Consider the following 19,119-nt stretch of genomic DNA (forward strand, 5'->3'; position numbering starts at 1 on the left):
CACTTGCAAGATTTTATTCAATTATATAGATAATTTTAAAGAAAGCTAAACTAGGTGAATAAGTTCCTGGCTTTCTAGGTGTGAATAAATTTCACTGAAGTCATGAAAATTGCATCATTTATGAGTGTGTATCTAAGACATTTAAACAAAAAATAAATTTTTAAAATACACTATGTGAAAAATGCCTGATAAATAGAAGAAATTATCAAATATAGAAAAAAATCTTTTATTTTTCACAGAACACATTTACTATTCATGTTAAAATAATGTTTTGAAATTATTGTTATTCTTCTTTAATGATATATATGTAACCTAGTGTCCAGTTCTTTAAGTAAAATTTTAAGTCATCTGAGCATTTACCATAAAGATATCAAGGAAAAGGAGATGGAAAGATTCAAAAAAAAAAAAAAAAAAAAAGAGATTCTCATTTCTACTTTCATGTCTAGAAATATTTTTGTTGTGATTTTCTGTTAAAGGCTACTAATACAATACTTCATACAAGGTTACTTATGAAACACACTGACGTTTAAAAATCACCATGCTATGCTATTGCAGCAGAGCAATTTTTTTCAACATAAGATTAAATTGCAAAATAAATGAATTACTTGGAGTGGCATGGCCCTCATTTTGCCACCCTTCTCTTGAAAATTGCTTATTAATATGAAAAAAGGAGTCAGAAAATAGCCTGTTTTACTTTATGCATAGTATTTTGGGGGCTTCTGCGCCCACAGAGCTGGGCTAGCTGCACGTTTAGATTGTGTTGGCAAGCTGGTACAATGACCTTTCTGACCTGCATCTCAAGGCTATTATTAATCGCTAAGTAACCTGGTAAAGCCAAACAAATTTGTTTCCATTGAAAGGATCTCTATCTGTGTCTGAGAATTTGTTCTGTACCAAACAAACCTCATTAACTGTGTCCATTTTTGACAAAGAACCAGGAGTTAGAAGGACTGGTGACCTTTCTTTGTCCTTAAGGTACAAATTTCAAGGCAGTTACATATGAATAAATGAGAATTTTTACCAGGAAAAATAACAATCACAGGTTATATTAAAAAACTAAATATACTATTAATTTTCATCTTCCCTTTTAATCTTATGTACAAATATTTCTTCGATAATTCCTCTTATAAGTCTTTAAGATAATTTAAAAGAACCGATGAACTGCCTCTACAAGGATAATTACTCAGATATGCATGTATGCAATTTTATGTCATTCTAAAGATAAGCACAGTAATTTTCCAAGCAATCACAAAAATAAAAAAAAAAATCTACAAAGAAGTTTGTATCTATAAATGATTTAATGAATAAGAAGAGATCTTACATAAGAAAAAAGTACCCAATATAATTAAACACACACATGCACAGGTAAGGTGCAAAGAAGTAATAGGACTTGGATGCAAAAATCAGAAGTGTAAATTATTTGATGTCATAAAAACAGTCCATCTTCTGGATATGGAAATGTAAAATAAAAACAGTGTGTACCTAGGGAGCTTGACAAGGAAAGCTAAAACTGAGAGATATGTAAAAGAATGTCAGCTTCCAGTATATGAATAAAGTGCACTATAAACCCAGAAGGAACTGAGAAGCCCTAAAAATAAATCCAAGAAATTTGACAAAACATTAGAAAAACGAATCTCAAAACATAAAAGTAATTAATTTAATAAATTTATACAATTTTTGAAAAAAATCAATCTTATGTTCCTGATTTATTGCCATACTTGAGACTGTACAGATATATTGAACACCACAGTTATACTCATGTCAAATAGTCTTTGTTTAATGACCAAGTAGGAAGAGCTGAATAAATTGTTATCCTGATATACAAGTTTTTGTTACATCAATAGCAATGAAGATATGTCTCAGTGTAAAGGATGTAATAAAAAATTATGATCCCATTAAGGATTAAAGGGTGAAAACTATTCTAACTAGGTTTTTTTTATAAAATTATAAAAATTATTGATTTTTTTTATCCAGGGATTTTTTTTCTAATGCAGTGCTTTTAAAACACTTAAACTTTTTCTCAAATAATTCCAGGTTGTTTTCATAAATTTTTTTTCATTTCAGGCAGATATATTGTCTTATTTCTATCCTTAAAAAACAATCCTATGACATATATGGAAGGGATGCTACTAATTACACTATTTTACAAATATGGTAACACATAATGAGATGAAATGACGTACTCTGAATAACAAATCAGTTAATAGTAGAAATGGAATTAGAATCCTTAGATTTACAGATTCTCTAATTGCAGGCTGTAGTCATCCTGATATAAGAAATACTATGCAGAAGATATTTTTTATTGAATTAACCACATACATTTTCTTTTATTTTATGGTCCTGTTTTCTATTGTATACCTAACGAAACTTGGGTAGGTCCTAGGACTTCCTGTATCAAGTTTCATATATATAAAATGTATTTGGTGAGATTAGTTTAAAAATAAAGGTAAAAATTACTGAAACTTTTATAAAGTCTTAAATATTTGAATATATTTACAATGATAAAATATTTACATATTTTAATTATGATAGGAATAATAAAAATAATAATAGCCACATGGAAGCAATACAGTGAATGGGTTCACAGCATAAACTATGAAATGACACCTGATTATAAACTCTCTGCTGTGCTCTGCACTACTGTTTGATATCTAAGTCTCAACATCCTCATCTATAAAATGTAAATAGTATAGAGTTTTCTTCGTCAAGCTATTGTGAGGAACAAATATATTAATCTACGTAAAGTATTCAGAGGGGGGCTGGCACACAGGAAGGCACTACATGGGTGTTTACCATATATTGAATTTTCACTCTAAGCTATGTTCTAGGCTACTTGCTTTATCAACTCAACTGGATACCAATCTTTTATACTGTCTCAGATTCCCTCAGTGATCTCTTCTTTTCTCTCTCCTGATCAGTGTGCAATTTTTAGGTGAAATCATGAAGCAAACCATGGAATTTGGTTTTTCTAAGAGGCACAGAGGCATGGGGTAAACCTTGACTGGTGGGAAACAGGACATGGAAGAGAGCTATGCAAATAAATTTCCCTTTTTTCTGTCTTCTGTGCACTGCTGAGAGTTCTCCTAGCAAACCTGTGCATTGGTTAATGGATAATGCAGCGTGTACCTGCTATACCTTGTTGAGTCACTATGGGACCCTAGACGAAGTGGTGGCCAGGGCTGCAGGAGCTCATGGTATCACATTCCTCCTTACAGGATCAATGCATGAGTACTGGCAGTAGACAGTTTATAGCTGTATGCCACCGGAGAAAATCAGCTGCCCGGTCTCAGGTTTTGTCACTCTCTCTCTCCAGCCTGCATCCAGTGGCTGGTGACTGAGGGAATGTACAGACCCAGAGCCTTCCTCACTTTGGGTCCACTCTAAAGACCTATCCAGGGGTACCGGGGTGGCTCAGTGGTTGAGCGTCTGCCTTTGGTTCAGGCCGTGATCCCAGGTTCCTGGGATTGAGTCCTGCACTGGGCTCTCCACAGAAAGCCTGCTTCTCCCTCTGCCTGTGTCTCTGCCTCTCTCTGTGTCTCTCATGAATAAATAAATAAAATATTAAAAAAAAAAAAAAAAGACCCATCCAAATCCTAAGCTTCCTGAGACGGGCTGAGACTTCTGATGTGGTTCAATTTCTCCGCCACTTTACAGGTGTTATTCTTCACATGCTCCCCAATACAGTCCTGCACCAAATCATTGCATTCAGAGTCTGCTTCAATCTTTGATGCTTCACTCCCTTTTTTTTTCTTTATACTAATACTCAGGGCAGTGAGGATGAAATATTATCAGTTTAATAAAGTATCATCAGCTTAATAAATACAGTATTATCAGTTTAATCCTACACTTACATTTCATTTCCAAGAAGTTCCTGGTTAAAACATACACATTACCACTTTTAATCCTTTCACAATCCAGTGAGGTAAATATTATCACTCCCATTTTATAGATTAAGAAATGAAGAATCACAGAGGTTAAATTTCTGACCAAACCCCCAAACTAGAAGGTGAGAGTTAGAACCTGAATATAGGTTTCACACCAAAATTTATGGCTTTATGCACAATACTATACTCCTATCACACATTTTGCCCAAATCCCATACAGCTGATTCTTGAACAACATAGGTCCACTTGTATGCAGATTGTTTTTAATAAATACTTTTCCCTCCTTACAATTTTAATAACATTTTCTTTTCGGGGTGCATGGTGGCACAATCAGCTGAGTGTTAGATTCTCGATTTTGGCTCACATCTGATCTCAGGGATCGTGGGATTGATTCCACATTCAGCTCCGAGCTCAGTGGGGAGTCTGCTTGGGTTTCTCGCTCCCTTTCTCTCTCCCTTTTCTTCTGTCCCTCCCCTCATACTCTCTCTGAAATAAATCTTTAAAAAAGTAACATTTTCTTTTCCCTACCTTACTTCATTATAAGAATACAGAATATATACACATACCATGCAAATATGCTTATTGGTAAGGCTTCCAGTCAACAGCTGGGTATTGGTAGTTAAGTTTAGGGGGAGTCAAAACTTATATGTGTATTTTCAACTGCACAGGGGGTCAGTGTCCCTAACTCCCACATTATTCAAGAGTCAAGTATATTTTGCCATTCCGTTTGATTTTCTTACTCAGTTCAAAATACAGTACTTAAACAAAAAATCTTTATAGTTTTTATCTTCTTGTCTTTGTAAGTCCAGAACCCCAAAATAAAAATGTCCATCCTTTTCTCTAAAAAAGGTTTCATAACTTCAACCATGATTATTCTCTAGCTGTTCTCACTCTCATAATCCTCTCTTTCATATATTTGTTACATTCTACAATATTATAGCTGCATGCATACATGACTTTCCTGTACTTCCCAACCAAGTGCTGAGGTCCTGAAGGTCAGAATTAAAGTTTATTCATTGATGTGTCCCTCCCAAAGTATTTGGTCTAATATCTGGTATAAATTAGGTGCTACCATCATTTTGAACTATTTCTCAGCTGACTAGTAGTACATTTTATCATTTTTGATAGTTTAATTAGAAGAAGGAAGAAGCTACCTTGAGAAAGCCTCTCTTGGGAAGTGTGGAAGAACCAGGATTCTGGCTCTTGGCCTATAAAGTGGTTTTTGGAGTGTGGTATCTAGAAAACAGCATCAGTTTCACTTGGGAAGTGTTGGAAATGCACAATGTCAGGCTCCACCCCAGACCAATTCGGAAATCCTAGGGGGAGGGACCCTGAGGCAATTTCTTGCCTGCTCAAGTTTGAGAAGTGCTAGCCTGCAGCAATGAAAATTATCAACTCTGTTGAGGAATTAAGATGATTCACTCCAACTCACTAGTACAACATCCTAAAGAGACGCATCATATTCAGTTAATAATTTTAATATGAGCATCACTATATAAGTTAAAGCACTGAGAAGTACTACAAAGGAGATATGATATGTACATTACAGTATTTTCATAGAAATCATAATTGTGACAGGAAAGTTAAAAAAATATGGAGATTGTTTTAAAAGCACAAGTGCCCAAATTTTCAGAGGAACTGGTAATAATATTATATAATCTCTCAAATAAAAACACAATGCCATCATCTGTGCTGTCTTTAAGAAAAAATAATTCTAAGGAAATGGATTCAAACAATTCTCCAGAGGCTTCACTCTGGTTTGATGGGAAATGAAGCCAGTGATGTGCAAGAAGCCTTTAAAAAAAAAAAGAAAAAAAAAAAAAGCTGAAAAGCTTTACTTCCTGCTATGGTATATTATGACCTAAAAGTATTTTAGTTAAATTTATTGTATGTGATAAGAAAAACTATTAACCACAGATAAAGCCAATGATGTGTTTGGACTTTAACAATTCGGGGACTGATAAAACCTTCGAATAGATTATCTGGAAGCCAGAAAAATATCCAAGACATTTGCATTAGAAACAAAAGCTTCCCTTTAAGTCACTCAAACCATTTAAACCGGTTATTTTGTCTACCTGGTTACCCAGGGCCTGGAATTGTTGGACAGGCCTTGCAAATTTCATTAGGGCAGCAGTTTATGACGGAAAAATACAGTTTAAAATTAAGGACTGTGTAGCACACCGTCGTCAATATTCAAGCACTCAGGTTGCTCCTGAGCCTCATGCCTTACTCTGAAAACTGCAGGTGAGGCTTTAACAGTCTGAAAACATTCAGAAGAGTCCTCTCAAAAAATATTTTTAGCTACTCTTGAAAATCCTTTGTTGCGGCATAGATTAACTTCTCTTCAAAATGCCTAAGCTACTTTAAAAATTCGTATCATGAAGAACATGAACATTCACCTGTTTATTCAGTCAGGCAGGCCCAAATATGTTTAAGATATGAAAAGAAATAAAGATGTGTAAAAGCCAATCCCTGCCTTCAAGCAGCTTTCATAATAAAACAACAGATAACCAACTAGACTACAGACAGAATATGAAGAAATATAGAAGCAGTGCTTAAATTCAGAGACATTAGAAGAGGCTTGTTATAGGTGGCAGCACTGGTTGCTGAACCAAAAAGCTGGGATAGAGGAGTACGGTAAGGAAATGAGCCTGGAGTATTCACAGGAAACTTCAGCTATCTTTGGTGGACGTGTTCCATCAACAGCAAAATGAAGGAAATGCACTTGAGACTAGAAAAAGGGTTTCCTGACCTAGGGTAAATGGGCTCCCTAAGGGTAATGCTAGCAAATTTGTACTCTATAGACTAGATATTTTGCGAATGAAAAAAGTTAAAAAGAAGATAATGGTCAATGTTATAAAATTACAATTCCATGACTTCACTCTGATCATAAAAAGGGATCATCCAATTGCTCCATTATTTCATTTGCCTACTTTGCATGATTTTAAAAAGCAATAAGACTCCATTCAAAGATCATTCATGAAAATCAATTTTTTTCTTCTTCTGGTTCCTTTGAATACACTTAGTTGAATAGAACTTTTTTGTGTACTATTCTTCCTAAAAATATGCACATATTTCACTGTAAAATTATTTTCTTTTCACTATTCTGGATAGTTTCTGTAAAAGGAAGTAAAATTTCATATAATATATACTATGCCAAATAATTGAGAGTGACATTGTGCTAAGTACAACAGTGGGTATAATGATAAAATATATTTACATAGTGTATTATTTTCAGGAGCTCTAAGTGCTTCACAGACATTAATTCAACTTCACAACATTCCACTGAGGTTGGTAAGGGGCAGGTATTATTAACAAGGTTCCTGTTCTTCATTGTGAAATGAAATGACTTTACAGATGGTGACTTTGAGACACAGCATGGGGGCTTCCTGCATAAAGGTAGATCAAGGCACATCATATTTTCTCTCCATTGTATATCTTCACAGTGATTCAGCTGTAGAGGATGAGGATCAAGCTAGCGACACTTTATTTGCGATAGAGTTTAGAGTTGAGGTAGCTAAATTTCTATTTCATATAAAAAGTTGCAAGCTCTTATTTACTTTGTGTTCACTCAAAAATCACACATTGCCACTCATTTAAAATGTGTTAACTTCATTTTAAAACAAAAATAATTGCTGCTGCTTTTGCATACAATCCATTTAACATTCAATCCAGGCACATCTCTAAATAAATCAGGATGCTATTGTAAAACAATAATATACAATAGGATGATGTCAATATATTTTAAATTAGTACCACATGTAGTAGTATATCACATATCATTTCAGAAAATTATCTAATGGGTTTTAGAATACTATTTATTGGCCAATTGTCTTATAATCAGTCTAAGAAGTCAGAAGAAAATGCTGGGCAGGAGAGTATCCAGATTTATGGATCATCACAATACAAGTGTTAGCTAAAGTCCCAGAAGTGGAAAAGACTGTCCAGGGCACAGACAGTGAAAAAGCAAATGCATTAAAGAGAAAACATTAATATTTAAGATCAGGCAAATAAAGATGAGTACACAAATAAACAAAGAAGAAACCATTAGAAAAGTAGAAAGGAAACCAGGAGAAAGTGGTGTGACAAAATCTAAGTTGTGAGAGAGATTAGAGAAAAAGAATGATCATCAGTTGCCTTATGCTTTAAATAACCCGATAATATGAAGGCCCAATAGCCTACTGGATAGAATTATAAATAATTTTTTAGCAACAACTACATTTTCTCAATACATTTTCACAATAATTTAAACATATCCTCAAGTATTGACTGAAAAATTTTGTACACAAATATATCAAGTATCTGAATCTGATTTCCACTCTATACCTTCATTCTCAACCAACAATATTAACAATAACTTTACCAGTCTTTATCCCCGAATTAAAAAGGAGAAAAAAGGAACTTTCTTCCATCCATCTTATATCAAAAGATCAGCTAAGTGAGACATAAGAACTTTCAATTCAACCATTCCTTAAAGTTGGACAGCCACACGACTAAATTCACAAACTAACATATTTTAGTTCCTTGCTTTCAAATGAGTAACAACTTAATGCTATACTCTGGCTTTTTTTTTTTTTTTTTTTTTTTTACTATCACCATAAAAAAGAGAGACTTGAAATTCAGATAGCTTTTTTTTTTCCTGTTTAAAATTAAAAGTTACTAAAGTCACTGTCACTGTCTATTACATTACTAGTTATATCCTACTGAAAATTCGTATGCAAAATTAATTTAGATCGGGGCTAGAAAAAGGTGTTTCTTGGCATATGCAGTAATTTTTACATTTTCACAATGGAACATACTTAATTAACCACATTTCTTGATCAGTCACACCAATATAGTTATCATTCTGTATTTTCCTTTATTGTGGTCCTTCTTTCTTTTACGTAACTTTTTGTAAACTGCCTAAAATTCATTGTGTAAAGAATTAAATTTGAAAAAAATTTAAATACATACATATAAAAATTATGTCCAATGCGATAAGCTTTTTCCTTTTATTAATTCTATTTCAGGAATGAGGATTTTTTTTATACACTTGGCTTTGAAAATTTTTTGCAATAGCAATATGTTAAAAGTAACACATTCCCGTTAAAAATACGTGGAAAGATTGTGTTCAAACAGTAGATATCATTCCATACTGTAAAGTGATTGTATGGATTATGTCATTAATTACTAATTATGAATAAGTAACAGACTGTTTCTAAAGCAAAGAATATGCATTGTATTTTATATACTCTAGTGTGTTATTATCCAAATTCTACCAAGTTAATTGCTATACCTTCTGCAGTTTTACATATAAAATGATTCTACAGAGAAAAAGTCATATGTACAGCTAACATTTCAGATTAATTTGGTTCTTGAAAAGGAAAATGTTGTTTTCTTTACATCACAGGTTATTCTTTACTAAAAGAGCCCGTAATCTAGATACAATTAGATAAAGCCAAACCACTATCATTTAGTTGGCTGAGATCAGAATATCATACTTTTAAAATGAGGTTTATTGAAATGTTATCTTTAGGTAATCATATTTATTCTCCTTATTTATACAATATAAATGGTTCTCTACTTATGTCCTTGAAATAGTGAACAGGGACACCATAGTATGAAAAAGTGGCCTAGCTGCTGGAGTTCATAAATTTTGTTCAGCTTTGGATGAGTTCAAAGAATTGCCATGTAAGAAAAGCCTTACAGAGGGAATTTATCTGATTATGGCAGTAATAATTACCCAGCTGTTTATTGCAGATAGAGAAATAATTCATGTAGGCAATAGGCCGTGGTGGCAATGACACTCTGCATTTAGTAAATATGCAAACTGTTCACTTCTAATTAACCAAGCTAGAGGATGCCCTTATTAAATGTATAAACTAAAAGTGCCTTCCTGACAAGTGATGAATTGTTACATTGCACAAACTCTTGCCACAGAATTATTGGAGTGAACTTGGGGCTTAACTTCATTAAGAGATCTTGTGGGATAGTTAAATGAGGATGGACAGCATAACAAGGCTTACCTGACAGCCAATGATATGTTAGAGCTTAATGGAACTGCACCTTTTCTTCTGTCCTACTTAGTTCAGATTCACAATAGATAAATTGTGAAACTGTGAAGTTAATTTGAATTCAAATAATAAAAATAAGTGAAATAACATGACAAGCCATTTATGGAGGCTACCTGACAGTTTACCTACCAAATGAATCTACCAAACAGCCAGTTTTTATGATTCAAATATCTCTCATATAATAAAAATAGAAAAATTTACCACTCTTTTCATTGACTTAAAATAGTATGTTTAGTAAAAATAAATGGTTTTATTGACTAGCTTTACAATAAAGTATCTTTCAAAAAGTAAATGGATGGGCTTTATTAAAGAAAGTGAATACAATACAGAAATTACTCTTAATATGACTCTGAATGAGTTTCATTTAATTTTACCAAATAACTAATGATGCAGTAGTTCCTCATCTATATTCTATGCTTAGCTTTATTTTAAGGTCACTATTCATTCTTTATCAAACAACTATACAAATATTTCCACGCCAGATAAGGATCCTATGAAAAATACCACTGAGAGGGAGGTCCTAGACATAATGAAACAAAACTAAAATGTTTCTATTTGAATTGTAGACTAATAATCCTGACCTCATAGGTTTGTTGTGTAAATTGAAGGAGATAATGAGAATAAAGGGCTTAGCACAATACTTGGTATACAATAAGTGCTCAATACATGTTAGTGATTGATAATGTGTTTGAGTGGCAATATCTCCATCTGAATAAAAAAATTGATGCCTCGGGTTTTCAATGGTAAGTTCACATTGAGGTCTGCTAAGACTTTACACTTCCTCTTTCATCTACATCATACAGATTCAAAGATTATAAAATGTGTGAACTGACCTTTTACATAGTATCACAATCCTACTGTAAATGTTTGTTTAATTATACACTTATTGTAAAACACGAAACAAATATATAAAGGAGGTATTATATATTATATATTTTAAAAGAATCAGATTTTACCACTATTGAAAAATCTAATTTGGCTCCGCTAAATTTATAATATTTAACTTAATTAACAAACATTTATGTACTAAGAAAATGTGACCCCATCTTCAAACAATTTATGCATTCATACATTTACTTATAGACAAATATTTTTTAGTGAGTACCCTTTGTCAAGAACAACAATAAGAGATAGGAAAATTTTCATTTGTATTATCAAGATAAAACTTCCATATCTTAATGAAAAAATACTATAATCAAGGGTCAAAATAAAACTGCTTTAAATAAGAAAAGAGCCATATTTATAAATAATCTCAAAAAAAAAAAGTCTTATAAGTGTAAAACAACTTAGGTTCCACACCTTGAAGAGAGGGTAAGATTTTAAAAAGTTAAGAAATGATACTTCATTTAGGGAAAGCATAAAATAATAGTGCTTATTAAAATAATTATGTATGGACTTCTAGGAGGAGAGTGCATATGTTCTTTTGCCTACAATCTGTTCCCAAAATCAACTAAATGAATAAGAGGAAACAAAAATATAGGCAAAAACAAGGAACAGTCACAAACACCATCATAAACTCAAGAAAGTAAGTAGGAATGGAATGAATGAAGAATATTTACTTAAATTCATATTCAATCAAATTTAAACCACAAATACAGGGCATTTTCCTTAATCACAAAGTCAGGATGGTATGTGGGAAATAACTGAACAAGTTTAAAGAATCTAGTAAGAGCTCCAACCAAGAGGGATAAAGATAGGAATAACCAGATGCAGGACTAAAGGAAAGAAATTGCAGCCAAGTCATTTCTTTTTTTGTTAATCAGAGCTTCTGACTGAGTTGAGACCAGATGGCAAATCTGGGCTGGAGGAGAATGAGGAAAAGTAGCCTGAGAGCTGCTGAATAAAATAAACTCAGAGAAGAAAAGAGTCTATGAGCAATAGAACTTCACATTGATCTTGTTTCATGAACTCAATATCCACAATGACAGGAGGCCAATCAGAACTTGGGAAGAAGTGTCAAGAACACAGCTTCCCATTGCTCCAGCTTACTCTCTACCTTTCATCAGATTGTTGAATGACTGAATGGGAAAACAAATCATCAATACTTAGCTGAGGCATTAAAAAAAGTATAAGAATTCTGAGACCTAAGTAGGAATTTCAGTAAAGTATAGAATTACTCTGTTCAAAACATAATTGCTTTCCTATATGTAAAAATAATAATAGGCTGGAAAGATAGTGGAATAAGAGGACCATAGGGCAGCCTGGGTGGCTCAGTGGTTTAGTGCTGCCTTCAGTCCAGGGCATGACTCAATCCTGGAGATCCGGGATTGAGTCCCATGTAAGACTCCCTGCATGGAGCCTCCTTCTCCCTCTGCATGTGTCTCTGCCTCTCTCTGTGTGTATCTCTCATGAATAAATAAATAAAATCTTAAAAAAAATAAATACGAGGACCATAAGCTCACATTGTCCCACAGATATGGATAGGTAACACTCATATCAGAGTAAATAACCCAGAAGATGACCTGAAGGCTGGCAAAACAAATTCTATAACTAAAGATAGAGAAGAGGCCATATCAAAGAGGGTAGAAAGAACAGAGATGTAGTGGGAAGCTGAACCAAGTCACTGTGGGAAGGAGGAAGCCACGAGCCTAGAAAGGGGAGAGAAACACCCTATCATGATGGGTAGCCTACATGAAGAAGACAATTCCCATAAAAATTGGCTTTGAAAGCAAGAGGGGTCAAATTTTGTGAGTTCTTATAATTATTGGGACTTAAAGCCTGGAATATTAAAAATCAGCAGGCTGGGTTCTGGGAGAGCTGGATGCCGTTGGGAGCTTAGTCTCCAGCCTTAATGAGATAGCACAACACACAGCCCCCTGGTTCAGCCTAGAATCAGCAGTTTGAAAAACACCTGGGGCATACAGGAAGGGGAGTTATTTACTAAAGCCTATCTGGGCAAAGGCAAGGCTCCCAGGGGAATTCCACCATGAACAAAGGAGCTTGCAGGAACCATTTCTCTCCCCCATCACCCACCATAAACACAAGGCCACCTGACTGAACAAGCACAGCAAATATATTCACTATCTAACTTGCTTATACCAAGTTCCACAACCCTGGGCTTCAGGAACCCATCCCTTCCAGAAAGGCCTTCCTCTGTCCCAGTGCTGGAGGTCTCCTCTCCCAGAAGACCACCACAGACTTTGCCAACACCATATCTCCTGATCCATATGCTTTGCAGGACTTTGGTCCTGGTGAGTCCAGCAGCAGGCCCCACAGACTTATGCACCTTGTTAAAATTGTGAATTCTACCCATGTGCACTTTGCAGAGCCATCCAAGTGGCCCAGTCAGGTGGCAGCTGCAGTGGCAGGTCTCACTTTGCAAGTGGACCAGTGGGCACCTTGTTAAAGCTGCACATCCTACCCAGGCTGGGAATCAAACACTGTCTACTACAGGCAGACAGCACCACTGCAGACTACTGAACTGAAGGAAAAGCAGACAGGACACAGCAGCAGGACACAGGACACACACAACATACATAGGAGACACCTCAAAGTACCAGATTTTGGTGAACATGAGATACTGCACTGCAGGACACTAGAGGACCTCTTATTCAGGCTATTACTTTCAAGAGTAGGAGATATAGCTGACTTTCTAAGTAGACAGAGAGTCAGACAAAATGAGAAGATAGAGGAATATGTCCCAAATGAAATAACAGGACAAAATCACAGGAAGAGACCTAACTGAAACAGATATAAGTAATTTGCCTGATAGATTTTAAGTAATGGTCAGAAAGACAGTCACTGGACTTGGAAAAAGAAGGGACGACATAAGTGAGACCCTTAACAAAAGGTAAATAAAGAACCAATCAGAGATGTAGAACACAATAAATGAAATTAAAATGCAGTAGATGGAATAAATAGCAGGCTAGAGAAGCAGAGAATGAATTAGTGACCTGGAGGTCAGCATTATGGAAAGTAATCAAGCTGAGGTGAGAGAGAAACAAATTATGCAAAATGAGAATAGACTTTGGGAACTCAGTGACTCTATTAAGCATAATAATATTTGCATTATAGAGCTCTCAGAAGAAGGAAAAGGGGGCAAAAAATTTATTTGAAGAAATAATAGCTGAAAACATCCCTAAATTAGGGAAGGAAACAGATATCCAGATCCAGGAGTCACTGAGATCTCCCAACAAAATCAGCCTAAGAAGGTCCACAGCAAGACACATAATTACTAAAATAAAAAAAAAAAAAGTGATATAGAAATAAATTTAAAAGCATTAAGAGAAAAGAAGACAGTTATATACAAGGGAAACCCCATAAGGCTATCAGAGGTTTTTCAGCAGAAACTTTGCAGGCCAGAAGAGAGTTGCATGACCTATTCAAAGTGCTGAAAAGAAAAAAAAAAATCTATAGCCAAGAATACTATGTCCATCAAGGCTATCATTCAGATTAAAAAGAGAAATAAAGAGTTTCCCAAACAAACAAAAGATAAAGGAGCTCATGGCCACTAAACCAGCCCTATACAGATGTCAAAGGATTCTGAGTGGAAAGGAATTGCCATAAGAAAGAGTAAGAAGAGTAGGAAGTTTAAAAGCAGAAAAAGTATGTATATTTATAAAAATAAGTCGAGAAACTAAAAAATAAAGGGAGGTTAAGTATGATACCATATACCTACAAAATGTTGGGAAGATGAGAAAAGGATGGGTTCAAACTTAAGCAACCATCAATTTACTATAGACAGCAATATGCAGAATATGTTATATACAAACTTAATGGTAATCAAAAATCAATAATAGATATGCAAACAACAAAAAGAAAACCAAGTATATCACTAAAGCCAGAAAACCATGAAAGAAGAGCAAGAAAAGAAAGGATCAGAGAGGAACTACAAGAATAAGCACAAAATAAGAAATAAAATAGATTAAAACACATACCTATCATAATTATGCTGAATGTAAATGGACCAAAAACTCAAATCAAAAGACATGGGTAATGGAATGCATTAAAAAAAAAAAAAAAAAGATGCATCTGTATGCTGCATAAAAGACACTCATTTCAGACCTAATGACACATGCAGATCAAAAGTGAGGAGATAGAGAAAAACTTACCATGCAAATGGATGTTGAAGGAAAGCCTGGGTAGCAATATTTATATTGGACAAAATAGACTTTAAAATAAAGACTATAGTAAGACATAAAGAATGACACTATATAATAACAAAGTGGACGTTCTATCAAAATGATATAATAGTTATAAATATTTAGGCACTGAACATATGCACACCCAAATACTTAAAACAGTTAATGACAAACATAAAGGAACTAATCCATAGTAATACAACAATAGTAGGGGACTTTAACACTCCACTTACATTGATGGACAGATTATCCAAACAGAAAATCAACAAGGAAAGAGCTGCATCAAATGATACACTGTGCCAGGTGGATTTAACAGATATATTCAGAACTTTCCATCCCAATACAGCAGAATACAGGTTCTTTTCAAGTGCACACAGAACATTCTTTAGAACAGTCACATATCAGGCCACAAAACAAATTTCAACAAATTCAAAAACATTGAAGTCATACCATGCATCATTTCTGATTAAAACACTGTAAAACTAGAAATCGACCATCAGAAAAAGTCTGGAAAGAGCAAACAGATATGGAGCTTAAATAACATGCTACTAATCAATGAGTGGGTCATCCAAGAAATCAAAGAATAAAAAATTACATGGAGAAAAAATGAAAACACAATGGTCTAAAATACAGAGGATGCAGCAAAAGCAGTTCTAAGAGGGAAGTTTATAACAATAGAGGTCTACTTCAAGAAGTGAAAAATCTCAAATAAGCAAACTAACCTTATACATAAAAAACCTCAAAATGGATTCAAGACCTAAACATGAGACCTGAAACCATAAAAATCCTACAAGGGAGCACAGGCAGTAATTTCTCTGACATTGGCCATAGCAACATATTTCTAGATACGTTTCCTGAGGCAAGGGAAATAAAAATAAATTATTGGGACTACATCAAAATAAAAAGCTTCTGCACAATAAAGAAAACAACCAACAAAAACTAAGAAGCAACCTACAGAATGGGAGAAGATATTACAAATATCTGATACAGGGTTAGTATCTAAAATATATAAAACTTATAAAATACCAAGAAAAAAGCAAAACAAACAACAATAATAACCTGATTAAAAAGGGCAGAGGACATGAACAGCCATTTCTCCAATAAAGATATTCAGATGGCCAACAGGCACATGAGAAGATGCTCAACATCACTCATCATCAGAAAAATGCAAATCAAAACCCCAATGATATATCACCTTACACATGTCAGAATAGCTAAAATAAAAAACGCAATAAATAACAAGTGTTGACAAGGATGTGGAGAAAAAGGAACTCTTTTGCACTGCTGGTGGGAATGCAAACTGGCACAGCCACTGTGGGAGATGGTAAGGAGGTTCCCCCCAAAATTAAAAATGGAACTACCTTATGATCCAGTAATTGCAGTACTAGGTATTTACCCAAAGAATACAAAAACACTAATTTTAAAGGATATATGAATCCTATGTTTAAAGCAGCATTATTTACAATAGCCAAATTATGGAAGCAGTCTAAGCGTCCATCAACAGATAAGTGAATAAAAAAGATGTCACACACACACACACACACACAAACACACACACACACACACACACTGAAATATTATTCAGCCACAGAAAAGAATGAAATCTTGCCATTTGCAATGACATGGATAGAGTTAGAGACCATTACACTAAGTGAAGTAAGCCAGTCAGAGAAAGACAAATTACCGTATGATTTCACTCAGATGTAGAATTTAAGAAATAAAACAAAGGAACAAAGGGGGAAAAAGACAGATAAACCAAAAAAGCAGACCTTCTATTAAGAAAATAATAAAATTTTACTAATGAACATTTAAAAAACAGCCACATAAATTAAGAGATATATACTGAATTCCTTGACGGAATGACTTGAATTACGAATGTATAATTTTTGCCAATTTTTTTTTGGCCAATTTTTGCCAATTCTAATTTAAATTGATTTAAATTTACAATTTGATATTTTTTGAAACATACCAAAATGCTTGATAATTTAGGTGGATGAAAATTAAGCAAAAGTAGCCATAGCATCTTCTGAAAAACAAAAGTAATTTATAGGTACTTGAGCCATGTAATACTATCCAGGATTATAAAGAAAGAGAGAGAAATCAGACGGCATCGATAGTCAAGAGATATATCTGAGCATGTGTGAGAACTTAGTATGTGATGATGATATCTTCCTGTGTTAGAGATAACTGAATTATTTAATAAATACTATTGCAATAACTTGTTACCCATTTAAAAAAATCTTAAAATGAATTTTAAATTTATTCCTTATATTAAATAGATTCCATTGGATTCAATACCAAAAATTACAAAAGAAACCCTACAATATCAAAAGAAATATGGGTGACTATTTTTAAAGTCATGCAAAGAAGAAATAAAAAAAAAAGAAATTATTGATGCCCTCAAAGCAAAAGCAGCTTTGATTGTAGACTTATGTCTCTGGATTCTCATCTTCTTTTTATTTTGGCTAGTAAATTATTTAGTATGTTGATAGTTCTTTGATGCTTAGATGTCACTCTGAGGATGGTGGTTCTGAACTAACTTAGTCATTATCAGACAAGAAAGTATCTTGATTCTGAAATTTGTCTTGGGCTTACATACCTACCAAGGCCTCGTGGTTATCTCCAGCTAAGGCCCTAAACTTCATAGTCACTGCTAATAAACACATCACTTTGAGGTACAGAACCAGTTGGGTTTTACAATACCATAAAGTTCCTAATTGTAAGACTCTCAAAAAACACACACTATACACAGAGAGCCGTTCCCTTAGCAAAGCAGTACTACCTTCCATCTCTGCTTGCAGATTAGCTATGTCCAGTCGACGTTCATCTATTCTGCACAGAAACTGGCTGGAAGTGGCAAGGAGGGGATGCCTGGGTGGCTCGGTGGTTGAGCATCTGCTTTCTGCTCAGGGTGTGATCCTGGAGTTGCGGGACTGAGTCCCACATTGGACTCCCTGAGGGAAGCCTGATTCTTCCTCTGCCTATGTCTCTGCCTCTCTCTGTGTCTCTCATGAATAAACACATAAAATCTTAAAAAAAAAAAAAAAAAGGCAAGGAGGAAGCAGCATACACCAATATTGTGAAATCTACATACAATTTCAATTAATGCTCAGTAAAGCCTCAATTGTTAACAATTTATATCATGTGGTAAAACAGATGGGATCTGAAAAAATACCTAACACCACATAATAATGTTTTTTTAATCTGACATGAAACTGCCTCCAATAGTCAAATTCCTGTTCAGTTTTACTACTTTTAACACTTTATTTCATTGGGCATAACCAAGTCATATGGTACCTCCACTGCAAAGAAGTCTAAGAAAGTAAGTTTTTCGTTTTCTAGCCCCAGCAGCTGAGAAGGCAATTCATTTATAAGTGGCTTGTAATGGTGAGCCTACTGATGGTATATGCCATGGTTGAAATATGACTGATACAGGGATGCCTGGGTGGCTCAGTGGTTGAGCCTCTGCCTTTGGCTCAGGGCATGGTTCCAGTCCGAGGATCGAGTCCCGCATCAGGCTCCCTGTGAGAAGCCTGCTTCTCCCTCTGCCCATGTCTCTGCCTCTCTCTGTGTCTCTCATGAATAAATAAATAAAACCTTTTTTAAAAAAGAAATATGACTGATACAATTTGCAATAATTCATAAGTACAAAGAGGCTGTTTTGATTTCTAAAAAAATCACTGAGTTCAAATCTCCAGATCTACTACTTCTTAGTTGTGTGACTCAAGTTACTTAAACCTTCAGATTTAGTTTTTCATCTTTAAAATATGATAATATATATCCCCAAAGGAGTTTTGTGTGGATAGATAACATAGAAAACACCATGCCCACAACAGATGCTTGGTAAATACAATTTACTGTGATTAGTCTATTTATCAAGTTCTTCATTGCTTACAATGTCTAAATTTGTCCATATAAATTAAACTTTTAGCTTGATAATTATGACATTTACAATTACGACAAACCAGACTGATCTTTCTCTTACCATTATTTACCAAAAACACATAGACATGCTATACCAACAGGCTGAAATTTTTGATGAGTTTGAAATTAAATATTTCTTTTATGTTTTATATGATTTAAGCAACTACTCAGTTATGA

General features: G+C 34.3%; 1 protein-coding gene across 3 annotated transcripts in view; it reads right to left on the bottom strand.

The window, feature by feature from the left end:
* The window catches only part of SPATA17 (spermatogenesis associated 17), a 205,295-nt gene that overhangs the window by 132,827 nt on the left and 53,349 nt on the right, over nucleotides 1-19,119 (bottom strand). The gene's annotated exons all lie outside the window — the stretch shown is intronic.

Source organism: Canis lupus, chromosome 38 (assembly GCF_048164855.1).
Source record: "Canis lupus baileyi chromosome 38, mCanLup2.hap1, whole genome shotgun sequence".
NCBI classification, from domain to species: Eukaryota; Metazoa; Chordata; class Mammalia; order Carnivora; family Canidae; genus Canis; species Canis lupus.